Genomic DNA, 18,552 nt, shown 5'->3' on the forward strand with positions numbered 1-18,552 from the left:
TCAGAGAATGTCGGATCGAAAATTCTGAGAAGTAAGTTATGCAACCAGCTTGGTTAGTCACTGTTTCTCAAAAGAGTTGCGATGTGGAAAAACGGAAGCTCACCCTGGGGTCTTACAGTCAACTTCACGTGCTCACAAACACCTTCAAGGTACAGATCATACAGCAGCAGGCTGGGCTGGTGTCAGCACAGTGCAGCTTCCCCGACATCTGATTAATGTGTTTCATGGAAGAAAAGAAAAAGACAGTGAGCTAGAAAAACAGAGAAGAAAGGAAAAAGTGGAGACACCAGAAAGCTATCTCCAAAATCAAGTGTTTCCATCTACTAGAAACATTATAAATAATAAAACAGAGGAAAAAATAGCCTAGGATGTTAGGACCTCCATGTTTCAGTCTCACTGAAAATCGGTAACTTTGATGGTCATAGTACATTTGGAAGAGGTATCCTTCACACAGTTGGAAAAGACAAGGGAAGAAGATTTGATTCCTAAGGATTTATTTCCATTAATCCAGGAACACAGCAGTAAGGACTGAATGTGTTGTGCAACTTTTATTGTTTTTTAGACAGTCCTGCTATGTTGCCCAGGCTGTCCTTGAACTCCTGGGCTCAAGGCATCTTCCTGTTTCAGCCTCTTGAGTACTCAGGAATATAGGCACACATCACCATGTACAGTTTCTGCATAACTTGAATTTAAAAAAAAAATGAAGGCTAATTATGGAAATGAAAGTAAACCTTCAAGATTGCCACTACAACAGAAATCATGTTGCGCCATTTGGGGATGTTTATTACTCAGGTACCTTATCAACAAGACGTCTGCTCATCCGGTGATACATTTGTCAAGGAAAATATTGTACACCAACTCAAAAGACCCATGTAAAGAAAACCTTCTGTTCTACAGTGCTGGGAAACAGCAGGTGCTGTTTGGGTTTGTTTTCCTGTTACCTGTGTGAACCAAAAGTCTGAGGGACGAAGGTGAGAGAAGGCGAAGGAAACCCTGAAAAAGAACGTGGGAAGGGTGTTTTCTGGAACTAGAGGGAAGCTGACGAGTTCACAGCAGACTTAGCAAGGACTCTGCAGAACAGCAGAGAGCCCCAGAGAAAAGAATCTCCCAACCAGAAGAGAAAGCAGAACGTTATGCGAAACATGGCTGCAAGCAAAACTAAAATGGCTGCCATGTGGGAAAAAGCGTCAAGGCCGAGGCTGAGTGAGGAGTGGGTGGGAGGAAATGTCTGAGGCGATTACCAGCCCTTCTCTATTTCTGGCCCGGGTCTTAGTCTGGAGATGGTTTTCTAAGAAGCAACAGAACATAGAAGAAAAGCCAACCGAGGCTACTTAAAAAAAAAAAAAAAATATATATATATATATATATATATATATATCTCCACTGAGTGTGGGAACCCAGTCTGACAGCCCCAGACATCCAAACTAGAGACAAGAGGGACAGGCAAGAGCAGTGACTTTCAGTCCTCACTCTGTGTTCTCAGGGTGCTGAGAGCTTGGCAGACACAAAACAAGAATGCTACCCTCATTTTGGGCACAGGGTGGTCAAGAGGGGCCTCTTTTTGCTCACTCTGGTCTCAAGGGAGTCATTCCTTTGTGTGTACTCCTCCACCCTGGAGTCTTCTGGTTGGTTCTTATCTTTTTTTGTGGGTACCTGCTGCTGACCCACCAAACAGAGATGGGACTCCTGATTCCTGAGGCTCTTTGAGGGCCCCTGCTCCTGCTCCTGGTACGCTGGAAGGGAAGAACTGAGGGTACTGACTGTTAAGGTGCTTGTGAGTGTCGGAGGGCAGAGATGACAACTCACCACACTTTGTACCCAAACACAGGACTGGGAAACACAGATAAATGAAACCAGCATGCTCCAACAGCCCAGTACCCCACGTTGGTCCAGACCATGGAGCCGAGAGTCTAAAGCAGAGGGAAGAGGGCTACGGGGATGCCCAGTGGGACACAGGTTCCCACAGCACCAGAGTCACCTGCCTAGAAGACACTGGGTCTCCCTCAGGCCCAGTACTGATCAGCTTGTTTTGTTTTTGGCAGGTGAATATGTGTGTTTCAAGTACGTAGAATCTCAATATATAAAACAGACAAAAGTTAGACTGCTGTGGATAGAATGTGGGGAGAACATGCTTTAAAAAATAATGATGTCACCTGACTCCTTAATCTTCCCTAGTGATCCAGATATTCATATTCGAAGTGACCTGTCCAAGGTCAGCATTCCAGCTAAAGGTAGAAATAGGCATAGAGCATCTCTTGCACCAAGATGAAACTATCCATTTCATTTACTAGATTGGAAACTTTTTGAGGCCATCCTATCAGTCTTTGTGTGACTCTACTGCACCTCACCGTGTACAGAGGGGAGAGGAATTTTATTCCAACCATCATTTGGTCATCTGAGCACTGCTTGCTTCCTCAAATCAGACAGAAGCCAAGATCATGAATGGATAAATTCCCTATTCTTCCCAATCCTCAAATTCCCTACACAATTACCCAGATTCTTCTGTTTTCATAGCAATAGAAAGAATTAGTATGGAAGATAGAACAGTGTTATGCAAGTGAAAATATTTAGACAGAAACAGAAGACAATAATTAAGCAAGGGAAAGAACCTATTTTATCAAAAACACACGTATTATGTTATTGTAGGACTGGATTTTTTTTCTAATGCTCATTGATTTAATATCCTAGGTTGTGATTCCTAGCCGGTTCATAACCCTCTGACCTATCCTAGCCCTGTCAAAGAACTGAAACCTCGAAAACCAAGTTTGGTTTATTCATTCATTACAGCTGGGGAAGAGATAACGGTGGCTATTATGTAGAGGTTATTTTTTCCTCTCTGCCTTCATGGATAACAGGAGCATGTGGGTGTCCTTAGAAGAATGCCCAGCAGTGGATTCAGAACCATTTGTCATCTTTCAAGATCCAAGAGTCGTTCTTGACCAACTTAGAAAAGAAAGGTATTACAGCAAACAGACAGCAGTGCTGCTAATGATGGGCAACAGTTCAATATTTTATGCCACCTTAAAAAAGTTTCAGTAACTGAAGGTGTTCTCACATTAATTCTTTGCATCAATTATTGACAGAGAATTTAATTTAAAGGCAACTAGTCTGTAACCTAGGGGTAGTGTTTTAAATAATTTATAATTGCCGCATGGTTGTAATCATATTGCTATTGATTACGATCCAGTCACTTCTCTGGGTCCAGCAGGTCTTATGCTAATTACTTTTAGTGAGATCACCTTTTTAACTCTGTATTCCCTGGTAACAGGAACTCATTATAAAAATAATTTAATGAAGTACAATCTTTTAAAGTCCCTGCAGAGATGGGGGAAGGAAGGAAGGCGAAAGGAGAAAGCCAGAAGTTGAAAGCATTAGGCTGATATTTATAGATAATAGATCCTAACTCTGAAAGTGCATATGGTTATTCAAATACCTGATGGGACAGAAATAGCAGAGGTGAAAAATAGAGTGTATAAAGTAGAGGAGGGCAGAGCAAATAAAAGAAATGCAGTATAGGAAGATTGAAATAATTTCATTTTTCATCAGAGTCAAATTTCACTTTATTCATCCCTTTGGGATACATGTTTTTATTCACTATGAAACAGACTAGTGGTCATTTGGAGGGATTTGGGAAAGGCAGGTGAGATTTACTGAAAATTTGGAAGAATATGCCTCACTGCATGTTTCCTCTTCGTCTCGAAGACTGTGAACCATGAAAGGGTTTATTGGCCTGGCAGAAGGAGGGGCAGATAGAGCAGAACCTAAATTCTTCATGATCACTTCTGTGGATACATTTTAGTGAGTAGTGACAAGAAGAACATGAGACACATGATTTCCTACATACTAAAATCTAGAAGAAGGTAAAAATTGGCATTTAAAGAGGAAATGAATGAGAAAGTAAGCAATAAATACTAGGAGAGGTGGTACTTAGATAGATACTCGGGATGCTGGTCTGGGGCGGGGATTAGATTTGGGAAGTGCTGGCTGAGTGAGCAGAGCAAATCCAGACAGCATCTCTATTTTCTTTCTTGATTTGCTCTTTTGGCAAAAACAGACCAGCTACTATGATCCAAAAGGGACTCCAAAAGTGGAGGCCTTGGCACCATTTCAGGGAAGCCATGAGGCTTGGCCAGGCCACCCAGGGACCATGGGGGCTTCAACCTGACTGATGCAGGAACATCCTCAGAGGAGCCTGGGAGGAAGGGAAGGGGGCCAAGGAGAAAGGGAAGGTCAAGAACGATGGAGAGCCAAGAGGTCAGAAAGGATGAAAGCAGGGTTTTATTTATGCATTTTCACCTGTTTTTATTTTTATTCATTTTCAGAACTTTTTAATCTTCACTAATTGTGCTTTGTCTCTTTTACCACATATATGTGTCTATATTTATATTTTCTCCTACACTGTTAGTGAGCTTGATTTTGGTTAAGGGGGGAAAAGTGTGTTTGTGTGTGTATGTACGTGTTTCTTCTCCTAGGAATAACTGTGTAACAGTACAATGTTTTGGTGCCACCTGTTTTCAGATTTCAGAAATGTCCTAACATTAAATAGAGATAAGAGAAAAGTAGAGACTGAGATTCATTTTCTCAAAGAGAATATAAGACGGTAAACATCTACTTTAATCTGAATATCTTGGGTGTCTTATAAACAGTGGAAAGTAACAGAAAATTCATCTCAGAGAACAGATTTTCTCACGAGACTGCTCATGAACTGTTGATCTGAAGGTTAGGGCATATCTCTAAGCCTTGGGTGGCAGCTATTGAAATAAATGTGAAACAAAATAGGGACCTACATCTTCACAAGTTAAAAGAGAAAGGGAAAAAATACCTGCAGACATTGTCACCTGCCCACACTGAAAGTTTGCTCACAAATATAAATTCTCACCTAAACCTAACAAAAAGGAAACAATAAATTTCTAGCTTACTCCATTTCCTTTGTGTCTGCCTCCTGGTGTCAGCCTTGACTCGCCGTCTCCTCTTTGGAACCAGTTCTCATGGTTGTTCTATTGCGTTAAAATATATCTGAAGCCACAAGTGTGTAGCATACACCGCCAAGGGTGAGAAGCAGTACCTGAGACAGGTGGGTTCCATGTGGGCTTCATTACAGACTCTTAGGTGGAAGCTCCAGATTGGAGGATGCAAACATCAGACCCACAGAAGAAATGGAGGTTTTCCACCAAGAGCCAGACCAAAACTATGTTAGGCATGTGAGTCACACAGTCTCAACTGCAGAGAGTCAACTCTGTCCTCATAGTGTGAAAGGAGCCCACGACTATGGCTGCATTTCAGTGAAATTTTACCGAACAACACTGACAGTGGCCATAATCTGGCAATTCCTGGTACAAATCTCTATGGCACTGTTGATTAAGTCGTATTCCCCAAAGGTGGCACGGAGTGGGAAGCACAGTGTAGCTGTGTATCTGACAGGAGTTGAATTCAGAGAGGCGCACTGCAATTTTGCGGGGGAAGGAGGCTGGGGAGAGTAAGCGACCAGTTTCTGGGGGAGGTGAGCAGAGTGCTGAGCATTGACCAGGAAAGGCTTCTTTGATCTCATGGATCAGAAGGTAAGGCTATCGGGAGAGGAACTACATAATGAGGCTTGAGGGAAATGGAGATGCTTGAGATTGCCAGTAGGAGGACCAGAAGAGAAATCAGATCAAGCTAATAGAAGGATGCCAGACAGTCCAGGGAAAGTGGCTGAGACCATGAATTAAAAAGAAAAAGGCAACCAAAATCATCTCATCACAGCACCAGTGGAGACACAGAGCTAACACTGGGCTCTTTTAAGGGAACAATTTTGTCTCTGCAGTGTCGACAGACAAGCAAAGTGATTCCACACCCAGCAGCAGGAACATCTCACAATGTTCATATGGCAACATTAAGATATTGGGCATGTTCATTGGGGAGATATTGAAATCCAAGGTGGGAATGACACCTCCATCAACAGAACAAGTGGTGACCTATAAGCTCTAGAAGAGAGGGGACCTGGGATCTAGAGAAAGGCACCCTGCCGATAGCTGTCAGCTGACACCAGCTAATGGCACCTCCTGGGCCTTAGGATGCACGTAACCAGATGGCAGAAAGGATCACAGAAAGTGACACCAGAGAACAGCAGAGACCCAAGGGCCACAGTGCAGCTTTGGGTGCTTACTGGAATCTCAGTTCTCAGAAGAGAATCAGTGAGTGAAGGGAAGCTCTCTTTTTCTCCCTAATGCGGTGCTGTGAGCGGAAGTGAGTCCTGAAGTCCCCCTTGGAAGGGGGAAGGGAGACTGAGGGCCCTAAATTGCCCTGGACTTCAGGTAGGGTTAAGCATTTTATGCAAGCATCAGCATCTTGAAGGAGCTCACCTTTTAAAAGGAGCCAGCTTTTTGTTGTAAATGGCACTGACACTACAACAAGAAAGTTCATTTCACAAAGATGATTCATTAAGAAATAAAATATTCATGGCTGACAGCTTGAAGGATCGCCATACAGTTATATTCTAATGCACCTGTCCTCTCTGTCAAGTCCAATGTGGGATGTCATGTCGCCAAAGTTTTATTTAGAAATTGTTTGTCAGAGTGAGCTTTCTAATGTGAATGAAAAATTCATCCCCTCATTAAGAAGATTTTACATGAAATGTCTAGGATTTTCAATGAACACCAGGACATGAACCAATTACTGTTAAACACTTAAAGAGACAGAGTCCTAAGCTCACTCAGCAAAACCCTTAATTGCACAAATGTGGAGAAAATTCAACATCCCGAAAGGCAAATGTGAATTTTTATTTGGAAATTTTCTTTTCTTTTGTCGTATCTGGAAAATCCTCATCTTTAAAAGACTTGGGGGAATTCCCACACAATGAAGATATGGAATCCTCGCACATATTATAGTGCCTGACCCTTTTGTATTTACACACATGACGTGTAGTGGAATTTGGGGTTTTAGGGAACTCGTTCAGCTTTCCAGAAAAAATGATTAAAATGTCCTGGAAAGTTCTTCAGTTGTTTCTAACCATCTCTTAAGTTTCACTGCCTTTTTAAAATATACTTTGTTGCCTTCATTTTATTCCTACTTCATTTTTTATGTTTGTGTAAATATCAAACAAGTGTCTTGGAAGCAAATATACTTAATGATTCTAAAATGTTGGGAGTTGGGGGAAAGGAGAAAAAGCCACGGTAGATTAAAATAGAGTTGAGCTCCAGAGAAAGTCAGGAGGAATCCACAGGGGAATTGCTTGTATAATGAAATAGCATTTTACAGCTATGACAATGGATTAAGTTGACATTGAAACTCTTTTTTGACATTCAGTCTAGTTCAGGTTAATCTATGGCAGAAAATAGTTCACTTAGCACTAGACTGAGGGTGTGTGTGTGTGTGTGTATATATACATACATAAACATATACACACACACACATATATATATATATATATATATATATATATTCAGGCTGTCACTTCCAATTTTGGAAAAGTTTTGAGACTGACAATATAAAGACAGAAATTTCTCCTTCTCAACCTAGAAGACTATATAAACTTAAATTCTTTCATTTTTGCTTTAATACTAGAGACAACTCTATAGATGAACTAATTCTAGGAAAAAGTGCCCTTGTCCCCAGAGCTGTACATTGTCACCCTCTAAGACTCCAATGATACTTTCCAAAAAAGAAGAACCCAACAGTTCTTACAAGGAGGAACCAGAATCTCGCAGCCTTTCTTAGATGTGTTTAATTATAGGTGCCCCTGCAGTTTCTTTTACATATATATTCATATATGTATATACATATATATTCATATTTTACATATATATTCATATTTTACATATATATTCATATATATGTATATACATATATACACACATATATATGGTTTTCTTCATAAGATCTTATACATATACAGAAAGAAATTGGACGGTATATATATCCAGACCCTCTTTTTTTTTTTGCTGGTCCACATCCATTTATTCAAAACTTCTGTAATACCTGTAACAGCATACCTATATGATTAATAAATATTTGTTGAAATAAGATATGAAAACCTAATATAACCCCCATGTACATACTGTCATATACATATAATTATGTGGGTGTGAGGGTATGAATTTAATATGCTATGAGATTTAGCTAAGAAAAATAGAAAACAACATAGGCTGAGGTTTTCTTACCTAAGGTTCAAGCCTTTAATCTGAGAATTAACCCATCTCTATACATCAAAAGAAGCTGAATAGTATAGGGAGGAGATATATATGTGGTATATATGGTGTGTGTGTGTGTGTGTGTGTGTGTATATATATATATATGGTACTATATGTATATATAGTATATATGTGTTTGAGTTTAATGGAAGGAAATACTAGTTTTTAGATAAGTAATGTACATTAAAATTCTCATCAATGGGATGTCCTCTATAAGCACAGTAATAATGCAAAAGAAGTGCAGCTTTATTGTTACACATCAGGATTGGTACGCATATAATATGAAAATGTTTAACACTAGTTTTAACTTACTATTTTAAAGTTCTGATTCTTGAATGCCAATTCTCTCTCATTTAATGTATTTTTTCTAATGAAAGGCTGTTGTGTTTTGTTCCACATATGAAGCCAAATGAAAGAATGAAAATATATGCCTCAATCTTGGAAAAATTTAACAAAATCATGACTCAATGCCAATACTACATGTAACTTACTAGTCACTGATTCACAATGATAAAACTTAAACAAGAAAAATGACTACCATTGTACGTGCGAAGACTATTTAGCACATCAGATCAATTATCAGGACCAAGGTTTTTACTGTTTTGTCTTATGGCGTTGAGCATATGGATGGTCCTATTACACTGACTTGCACTGTTTTCAAAAATTAAAGATAGAATCGAACTTTTACTTATTAATTTCTAATTTAAAAAATCCATATTACTCCATAAAATACAAACCACATGTAACTAAGGTAGGTTTTTCATGTTAAAAATATATTGCTTCTACCATAATTTAAAAAATTTAAATTTATGGAGAAAAAAAGTACATTGTTTTGTGTACCTGCCTGATACTCACTTTTCTATATTTTAAACTACTTGAACTATTGTGACAGTACTAATCTAATATGATTCAGTATATTCCTCATATTACTTCAAAATACACATCCCAAATATGTCCTCTTCCCTTCTAATGATAACTATAGTATAAAAGATTAATAATCTAGAAAAAAATGAACTGAATACTACAGTAATTTTTAAGATAATTCATATCAGAATGGGGAGGCAAGTCATGTTCACTGTAAACATAATAATTTTAAATGTCATAAATACAACTGTGGATGTGTTTTATTATTTCACAAATTCCCATGAGATATAAGAAATAATATTTCTTAATAGGACTAAATGTCACAAATACTTGTACTTTAGTTTTCTAGGGTGTTATCTTTTAAAATGTATTTTCAATAAAAAGGGGAAATTATAGCAGATGATACTCCATTTTTTAATAGTCAATGAAAAATATCTGTGTGTGAAAGAAAAAATCTGTGTGTTTTAAGGAGATAGGGAGACTGATATAAATGCTTTTCTTAAATTGTCAAGCTCCTGTATTTGCCATTGATATCAAAAGCAAAACCACTGCCGGAAATATATTCAATAAATCAAAGAAAGGGAACAATTAGAAAAAAATTATATATCAGTCTCTACAAGTGTTCATACCTGACATAATTTTAAAAAGTAAAACTTCTTTTATCTAGGTATGAATTAAACAGAAAATTCAAACTAATTCTTTTACTGAAAAAAATACACTAATATATTTTAAGATTGGATATTGACAGCATTTTCAAACATACAAAGGGTAATGAGGAAGTAGGTAATAGGGATGTTTTGGCCAAATATACACAAGGATGACTAAAATGAGATGAGTTCCTTACAGTCAAGGTGGAGAGCCTGGAGTATGAGCTCACTCTGTGGACAGCAGTTCACCTTTCCTGTGTTGGGTAAAGAGTCAGAGAGGAAAGCCCTTATGCGGTAATTCTATAATCTAGTATTAAACATTTTGCGAGATACAGAAAACACTTTAGATATGAGATGAAATTTTAGGCATCTATCTTAAAAATAATCTGCAGTTTAGAAAATGAATTTAAGGAACTCTGTACAGATATATTCAATGACATTTGTTTAAAATTGGGAACAGCTTAAATGTCCAAGAGAGAAAGTGTTCCTTTGCTAGGCCACCAATCCAAATTATGTTTGCGATTTATTTCATATATAATATTGAGAAAATGAAGCAGAATACAGAATTCATCCAATGTACTGAGAGTTTCATGAGGCCCAATATAAATCCATTTTTTAAAAGAAAAAGAAAAAATTCCTGAACATTTAAGATGGGTGTGGGCATATGGAACAGTGATTTATTTTCTTCTTCTTTCTTTGTTTCTTAAAAAAGTCCCATCCACACCCTTGTATATGCACATCATGAAAAACCAAGTCCGACTCTGCACATTTACATAGCAGATAAGTGAGGTATTCTTTCATATGCAGACCTAAGTAAGAAGGAAAAAAAAGTCTGATCCTTCTATTAGGTAAATGAAATTATCAGTTTAAAAAAGGTTCCCCCTTCATCTTCTGCCATTCCTGAGATATTAATGTACTGAGTTATCCCCATGGAAATTGGGGAAACTATTTACATAAATCCTCCAGTCTACCAAATTGCAACTTGCTCAAATAAATCAGACATTGAGCCTCTGGTTTCCGTGAGTCTTGGTTAGCACAACTCTATGCTGGAAATCGCGTCCAATACATTTTTCACAATCTGCCCATAATTAGTTTCACTGGGAAAACTGTGAAGAACTATTTTGCTGCTTTTAAATTCATAATTTTGGTTCAAGAGCCCAGAATAAGATGTTTAGACAGAGTGAAAACTATTTTCTAACAAATCAATATTAATTTATCTGACTGTTATGGTCTCAGGAGCCAAAAAGTGTTCTTGTACTGAGCTGACAGGAAAGATTTTATCCTGACCAAATGTTATTCAAATATTTATAAGACTGGATAATTTAGTAAAGAAAATACAGATGGAAGGAGGCAAGAGTACTTTTTCTTTTTTTGGTGCTCCCTTCCCATTTACAAGTGACAAGAACTATAAAAAGATGGAGAGTGATTAGTGGCCCCCTTCCCTAGAGTGAGCTCCTGGAAGAGTTGGCCATTTAGCAGATGCCACACGTTAACTGTGATCCTGAGGCATTCTGCCACCATCAAAGATACTCTCCATGGAACCAGGGGTGCCATTTTGGTCAAGAACAAATCGCTGAGCAGTGGAGGGAAGAACTTCTCAGGGCATCAATGAGAAGTGCTGGCTAGGCAAGGCCTCCAAGCCTGCGAATTGAGGCCCTGGGCGGCACTGGGAGAGAGAAGCTGAGGACAAATACTGTGTACTGAGTATGCACCACATTATCTCCAACTCTCAGTAATTGTGAAATAGGATTTTGTGTGTATTGGTGAATTTCTTTCACATTAAAAAAAAAAAGAACACAAAACATACATGTCTCACTAAATGAATTTCACGAACTGAACATGCCTGGTACCTGATTAAGAAACAGCATTGTATTAGCACAGGAGAGCCCACTTCATGCCCTTGTAAATTCTCTATCCTGACTTCTAATTAACACACAGATACGATGCCTTTTCTTGAACTCACTGTAACTATAATCACAGAGGGAGGATGCCCTCTTCTATATTTCCTTCTTTCTTTCCACATCAGGTCTGTGAGATTAATCGATAATGTTGGGTTTTGGTTCAGATCATTCACTCTCATGCACGTATTTCAACCTGGCATGTATTTAGGAGTGGAACTGATGGGGGATCAGCTATGTTTCACATTCGGTTTTATATAGATGGTGTCATCAAGTCTTCCCAAATGGTTACATTATTATCTCGAGGTGCTTTTCTTTCCCCTTTAAATAATGTTTTTATTTTAGAACACTCTTAGCTTACAAGAAAGTTGCCAAGATCGTACACAGAGTTCCTATGTACCCTTCACTCTCTTTCCCCTAGGTCAATATTTCTTTTGACCATAATACATCTACTAAAAGGAAATGATTAACATTGGTGATGAGCATTAAGTAAACAGACTCTATTTGGATTTCACCATTTTTCAGTGACTGGCCTTTTTCGGCTGCTTACCCTTAGGTTGCATTTGCTGTTTTCTCTCTGTTTTGACAAGTGAGAAGAAGTACACTGGGTTAGGTAGCTCATCTGACTTCACAAAGCGCAGAGGTGGGGCTAAAGTAATTCCAAACCCAACAGCAACCTCTAGTCCCTATTTTCTGAGTCCTTTTGTGGGTTGCATATGGTGTGATGTCTTCTGAAAATTGAATTAGCTATTCCTGAACACGACTATGTGCTGGACCTGGGGACCCTGAAGAGAAAGTGACCAACGGATTCTTCTACCCTTCAGTTTAGTCCCGGTTCCTTGTACTGGGAGTAGCCACAGAAACATGTTTCCCTGTCACCTTGCTGGGGCTCAGAAGGGAGGCTTTGCCTGTCCAGTCTGGGGGACTCACACCTGCAAATCTGTGATAAATGTATATATCTTCAGACACTTAAAAAAATAGTGTCAGCTTGTGGAAAAGAAAAAAAAAATTGACACGTAAAATGCATGGTGTCCACACAGCCCTTCTCCACTTCTACTGGGGCTTAAGATCAATCATCAATTATCTGGAGCCAGGCAGGATAAAATAGAGGGGAGAAGATCACCCTGCCTCTATCTGGTCACTGTGCCTTGGGGCAAGTCACTTACTTTCTCTGCGCCTGTTACCCTGGAGCTATAGGGTGAAGACACTCCTACTGTCCCAGTCCCCTGCTTGTGCTTGGCAAAGGCTTGTAAAACTGTTGAATCCTATAAACATGTTGGGAGGCACTGGCCTAATGACATTTATCTTTCCCAGCAAAAGAGAAATCATAATTAAAATGAAAAATACTATTTACTGCCAGTTCTTATAATGCCAGAAGAAAATGTGAATAGTCATAGAGGCACTGTAGAAACCATCCAAGCTGCAGAATCATTTGGAGGTAGAAAAGCCAGAAGGAAAATCACTGCTCAATTAATTTATTATTAGTATTATTATTTTATTAGTGGCATTAGGGATTGAAGTCAAGGTTTTCTCGCTAAGCTACATCCTTCAGCTGTTTTTTATTTTGAGACAGGATTGCTAAGTTGCCCAGGCTGGGCTTGAACTTCCAAGTCTCCTGCCTCAGCCTCCCTCAGTGTTAGGATTACAGGCATCTGCCACCACAACCAGCTTTGCTAGTCCTTCTGGAATGATGAGTGGAGACCTATTGGGTAGCAATACTGTCTAGCTATACTTCATGGGATGGAACTAGACAGAGCACCACAGAATAGGATAAAGACTCTCCACATCAGATCACAAGGAGTCTTGACCTAAAGCTAGACAGGGATTGCCTTAAGGATATGGGCTTCTCCTGTTCATTCCTGGCAAGGAGCCAGCAAAGAGTAGGCATTCCACAAGTGTTTACTAAATGAATATTTAATTTTCCAGGCTGAACAGATTGGAAACCTTGATTCTCTGATTCTCTTTGAAAATTAATGTTGGTCAAAACCTACAGATCGGTTTTCTAGAAGTTCTGGTCTTTAGGATAAACCCAATTAAATAAGACTGTAAAATTGTTTGGATTTTGCCTGGGCAACGACCATGTAGACAGGATTTTATCAGAAGCTCCAGGGACCAGAAAGGGAAACTCCTGATGAGAATGGGTGTTCTGGACAATAGGAGACAGGGTCCTGTAGATGCCAGGAGCCAATATCATATATAAGAAAGCAGGACATTTCTCTAAATTATGAATTCATTTCAACTTAGACAGGCACGGTCATGGTGGGAAAACACAACGTTTCTCCACTCAGTGTATCAACTTTGAAACCATCGCCTCCCAGGGGCGGTGTTCTCAGAAAACAGCCACTCACACTTCCATGGACCTTTGGATGTACCACGGTCGGGAGCACATCAGCAAGTCAGGCCAGTGAATCCCCTCGCCAGTAATAAACACGGAGCAGAGGGAATGAAGAAGGGCACTTTGGCTGGCTTCCAAACGTGAAAACCCGCCTTTCCACCTTCAGAATGGTGCAAGACTGCAGTTTGTTTAATGTTCATCTTACGTGCTTAATTACTGATAGTGCTTGACTAATTATTTCTTGTTTTGTAGACTACTTAAACAGAAAAGGAAAGCAGCTACATACTTTTGTATACTGAATGAGGATTTGTAACTCATTTTTGTAATTGTGTAATTCCCAGAGGGCTTCATTACAAACACGAAAGAAAACAGGATGCTAAAAGCAGGTGACAGTCTAATTTCCACAGGTACGGCTGAAAGCATTAGAGTGAAGTAATGGAAAAATAAAATAAAAAATAGCCTTTAGATGTTTCCACCCATGTAAGATGTTTTCATGTTAATAAGGGAGGAAACTGCAAACGCAGCAAAGTTGTCTCCGTTAGGTACTGGCTTCTTTTCTGATGCCCGATTTGATCCAACATCTCTGCAAGATCATGAAATAAACCACAAAATAGACCCCAGTTTTCTTTTGCATAAGTAAGTGCAAGTGCTTGGTAAGTTGCATATGGTGCCATCAGCTGGGATCATTTCTTTGTTTTTACTCTTTGACTGTACCTACTTTTCATATAAATTCTTGGTCACAGCCAACACCACTGTGCCAGATTTCCAAATTCTAGAAAAATGTGAAGGGTCTACCAAAGAATAGCAGAAGAGATGGGTACTATGAGAGATGGTAGAGTCCTGCCTGCAAAGAATCATTGGGTGGCACAATGCGGACAGAAACTGGGCTCAGCGCTCATGTGTTCAACTTTTTTTTTTTGAGAATTAGCTCCCTTCCCTGTAGTATTTGATGTTTGGGGAGCACAGGAAATCCTGAAAAAGTAGCAGCCTGGATCCTACCCTTAAGGCATGGTTAAAGGTTAGAGCAAGCGCTATCTTCATTGTCATGGCTGTCCTTATGACAAGGACCACTGTTTGTCCTGGGCTTACTGCGTCTCAAAGTAAGCTTCTCACATGCCCCTCGATCACGCAGCCCTGTGGAGCAGGCCACACCAGCCCCTTTTCCAGTTCATGACTTTGAGGGCTGTGTTCCTTCTGCTCCCCCTCCTCTTTTCCTCCCTGGGGTTTTCAGTGTTGAAAAATGCTGAGGATTATAGAAGTCATAATTTGTTTCAGTAGCATGCTTGGGGTTGAAGCCAGATTGCTGGGCACTAGGGGGAAGCAGGTCATAGAGGAAATTAAGAATTGATAACATTTATGAACTCTTACATGTATAAGCAATGTGGTACATTCTTTCCACGCATTATCTCATGCTGTCCTCTGCAACCCTACGAAAGGGTGTTAGCAATAATCTGACAGTAACTGACATCTGCTAAATGCTAATGTGTTTCAGAGAACAAATGAGCCCTTTACCTGTTATTTCATTTGCTGCTTCCCCAAAACAGAGAGTAGTTATGAATGTGAGTGATTCAGCTGAAAAGTAAACCGAGAGAGATTTGTCTGTCCCATAGTCATGACAGTTGCTCAGGGACAGAGCCAGGCATGAGCCGGGGCCCACCTGCCAAGCCACACTTTCAGTGTGGTGCAAAACTTCCAGATGGGCTAGCAGGCTGTCCAAGACCGGCAGGCTGTGAGCTTCGGCTCGGGTTCTCATCTGCAGTGTGGCCTCCTAAGGATCACACAGCACATGTCCCCAAGTAGGGAGAGCTGCTCAAGAAGCCAGACAGTGATTTTCAAATTCCCAAGGGATACTTTTTGTGCTTGCACTGGGTATGGTAAGAAATGTGTAAGGGCTTTGTCTGCAGGGACCTTCCTTCTTAGTGACAGGCTTAACTGAGAAAGGGTCCTCACAGCCCATAGAAGCAGATCTAATTCATTCGCCATCCAAAAGGCAGGTGAGGGATGTGGAATTTCAGCACAGCTGGATGCAAATTCCTCCTCATCTGGAGGAGAACACATCTTAGCTATTCTTTTCATGGCTGAGACAAAATACCTGACACTCAAAGTTAAAGGAGGAAAGGGTTATTGTAGCTCACAGTTTGTAGAGGTTTCAGTCCATAGTGGGCTGGTTCCAAGGCAGAGTGGCATGGCAGAGGGGCATCATAGAAGAGAAACAGTGCATTGGAGGCAGAAGGCAGCAAAGCATCAAAGCAGCAAGCAATGGCAGCAGCCCTCTTTCTGTCCCTTATATTCCATTCAGGCTACCTGCCCTTAGGGCTGGCAGCCCTCACATCCAAGAGGAGGCACCCGGAATCTCAGCATTGCTCACTTAATCCTAGCCCCACACACCCTAGATCCAGCCACTTTCGAAAAGCCCCACCTATGACTGCATGAGGCTTTGGGAGGACATCTAGACACAAGCCATAAGAGACCATAAGGAAGTTGCCTGATGTTTTGGCCTGTTTTGATGAACTGCACAACACATAGAGTGCTACCTATGTGGCTCTGGGTTAAAGCAACTGAACCTCACATACCCAGAGGTATCTTCTAGACCCACTCATCCAACAAGTATTTATTGTCTACCACATGCTAAAGCCTTTTCCAGGCCCTGGAAATATAACAGCAAAATAGTTAGAGATTCATGAATTGATATTCTTCTACACAGCAAGGAATAAACAAAAATCTCACTTATGTCTCTGTCTCCATCCACATCTGTATTATGTAATACATGTGACAGGAAATACAAAGCAGGAGAAAGGAGAGTGGGTGCCAAAGTCAGACAGGTAGGCAGAGAACCATGTCACAGGGTGGTGGGGACAGGTCTCCCTGAGAAGGGGACATGGGGACAAAGCCATGGGTTGGAGAGGAACAGCCCATGTAGCAGTGTGGAAGGAATATTCCAGGCAGAGGGAATAGCAAGACAAGCTCTCAGAGCTGGGAGGACAACTGGCGTGCTTGAGGAGTGGCTGCAGTAGAATGAGAGAAGAGAATAGGTGGAGGCTGGCCAGAGCAGGGAGGCAGGGGAGTCAGGCAGGTCAGGGAGGAGGCAGGCAGGGCAGACAAGGAGCCAGTTTTATCCTATTGTAAAGACCTCACCTTTTAATCAGCCTAAAATGGAAATGATGAATAAAGTCCTAGCTGGATAAAGTAGGACTAACTATTCTGGTTTCCTTGCTCCTCAGGGTAAATGAAACAGGAGATCTGTAATGTAAGACCTTCTCCATTCCTGATTTCAGCCCACCGCTCAGTCCTGACCTGGGAGGGCTTTTAAGGAAAAGTATTTGTTTCTAGAAGAGGTCTTTAAATGTCCTGGGGCTCTTCAAACCCGGCAGCAATAGGAACCACTTAAGTTAACAGGCAAAGTAATAAGACTGTAGAGAACAAGCTCACATTTTCATACTTTATGCCTTAATTTTAAGGAGAGTTTCAAGATTTCCTGTAGGAATGCAGAGTGTTATCTTATTTTATGCCCCAAACTAGAAAGAGTGTTCCACTGGGTTTGCCGAGCTGTTAAGATGAAAATATCTGTTTGAGCACAGCATAATAGATGAGGTGTTTAAGGCATTTTCCTTCAGATTTGTGGTTAATCTTCTTTTAGTTAATTTTCTGAGATAAAATCCAGTTATAAATAACCTGAGGGTACCCTAACTGGGCTGTTCTGAGAATGGCGAATCTTTAATAGCCAGGACTTCTGCCTTTTTAGAGATCTCAAGAGGAAGCAGTACTTTGAAAATTATCCAAAGCGAAATAAGTCGAAAGCATTAACAAATTAAAGAGGAGAGAGAGAAGAAATGGGCAAATAAGAAAACTTTTTTGACATTCACAAGGCAGCAGATCTTACCCTTGAAACTCCTTTTTTAAAAAATTCAAACATTCAAAATCTATTTGCCGATTACAACAGAGAAAGTGTGGATTTCAGTCATGTGGGAATAGCAGGAAATTCATCCTTTTTACAAAGATAGCGGGGAAACAGTCAGACAAAACCTAAACTGCAGGAAAGGGAGCAAGGCCCTAGGCAGCCATTCCTTCGACTGAGGTATAACAGGTCTAATCTTAAAATAAGAACTTTTAGAACTGCCTTTAAAGATAGCTGGTAGAAGAAAAAGAAACCCTTAAGTGTGTTCTCTTGTTGCAGTGTAAAGAGAAATTTATAAAGGGATTACGAGGCAGCATACATAAGGCAGTCATGTAAACTAGGTGAAATATGAACACCTCCTCGGAATAAAAGTGAGTGTTGGCTGCTGTCCCTGAGCAGCAGATCCATTACCACGGAGCCCGTTCATCAAAATAAAAGAAGGCGAAAGACCTACAGTGGGCATTGAGCTAAACAAAACAATCTGCAGCACTAGATAAGGGAGGGGCTCCTTCCCAGTACTCACTCGTGGCCTAAAGAGCATCAGGGGAGAAAATTAGCACTGCTTTCTGCAAAGCCATAAGGGGATGGGAGAATTCCTTCTTTTAAAAAAAAATTGAAGAAGATGCTCTAGAAACCTGTAAGTCAATAACTCTGTCACCAAGTGTTGGATTATCCAGGACAGGCAGAGCCTAGGCTGACAAGCATGTTGAAAGGCTGCACAGAGTCGTAATCGAGCAGGAAATTG

General features: G+C 40.2%; 1 protein-coding gene across 4 annotated transcripts in view; it reads right to left on the minus strand.

Annotated features, from left to right (window-relative positions):
• The window catches only part of Wwox (WW domain containing oxidoreductase), a 930,576-nt gene that overhangs the window by 276,419 nt on the left and 635,605 nt on the right, over positions 1–18,552 (minus strand). For 2 of the 4 annotated variants that reach the window (XR_015450909.1, XR_015450905.1), the window contains exon 8: positions 1–18,552. This exon is cut by the window's left edge and continues 40,403 nt beyond it; it is cut by the window's right edge and continues 343,989 nt beyond it. The exons of the other annotated variants lie outside the window; for them this stretch is intronic. The gene's annotated coding sequence lies outside the window, so the exon portion shown is untranslated. 4 annotated transcript variants of the gene reach the window in all.

The sequence above is a fragment of the Heterocephalus glaber genome, unplaced genomic scaffold (assembly GCF_053883595.1).
Source record: "Heterocephalus glaber isolate CG9 unplaced genomic scaffold, H.glaber_assembly_v1.0 deba00000071, whole genome shotgun sequence".
NCBI classification, from domain to species: Eukaryota; Metazoa; Chordata; class Mammalia; order Rodentia; family Bathyergidae; genus Heterocephalus; species Heterocephalus glaber.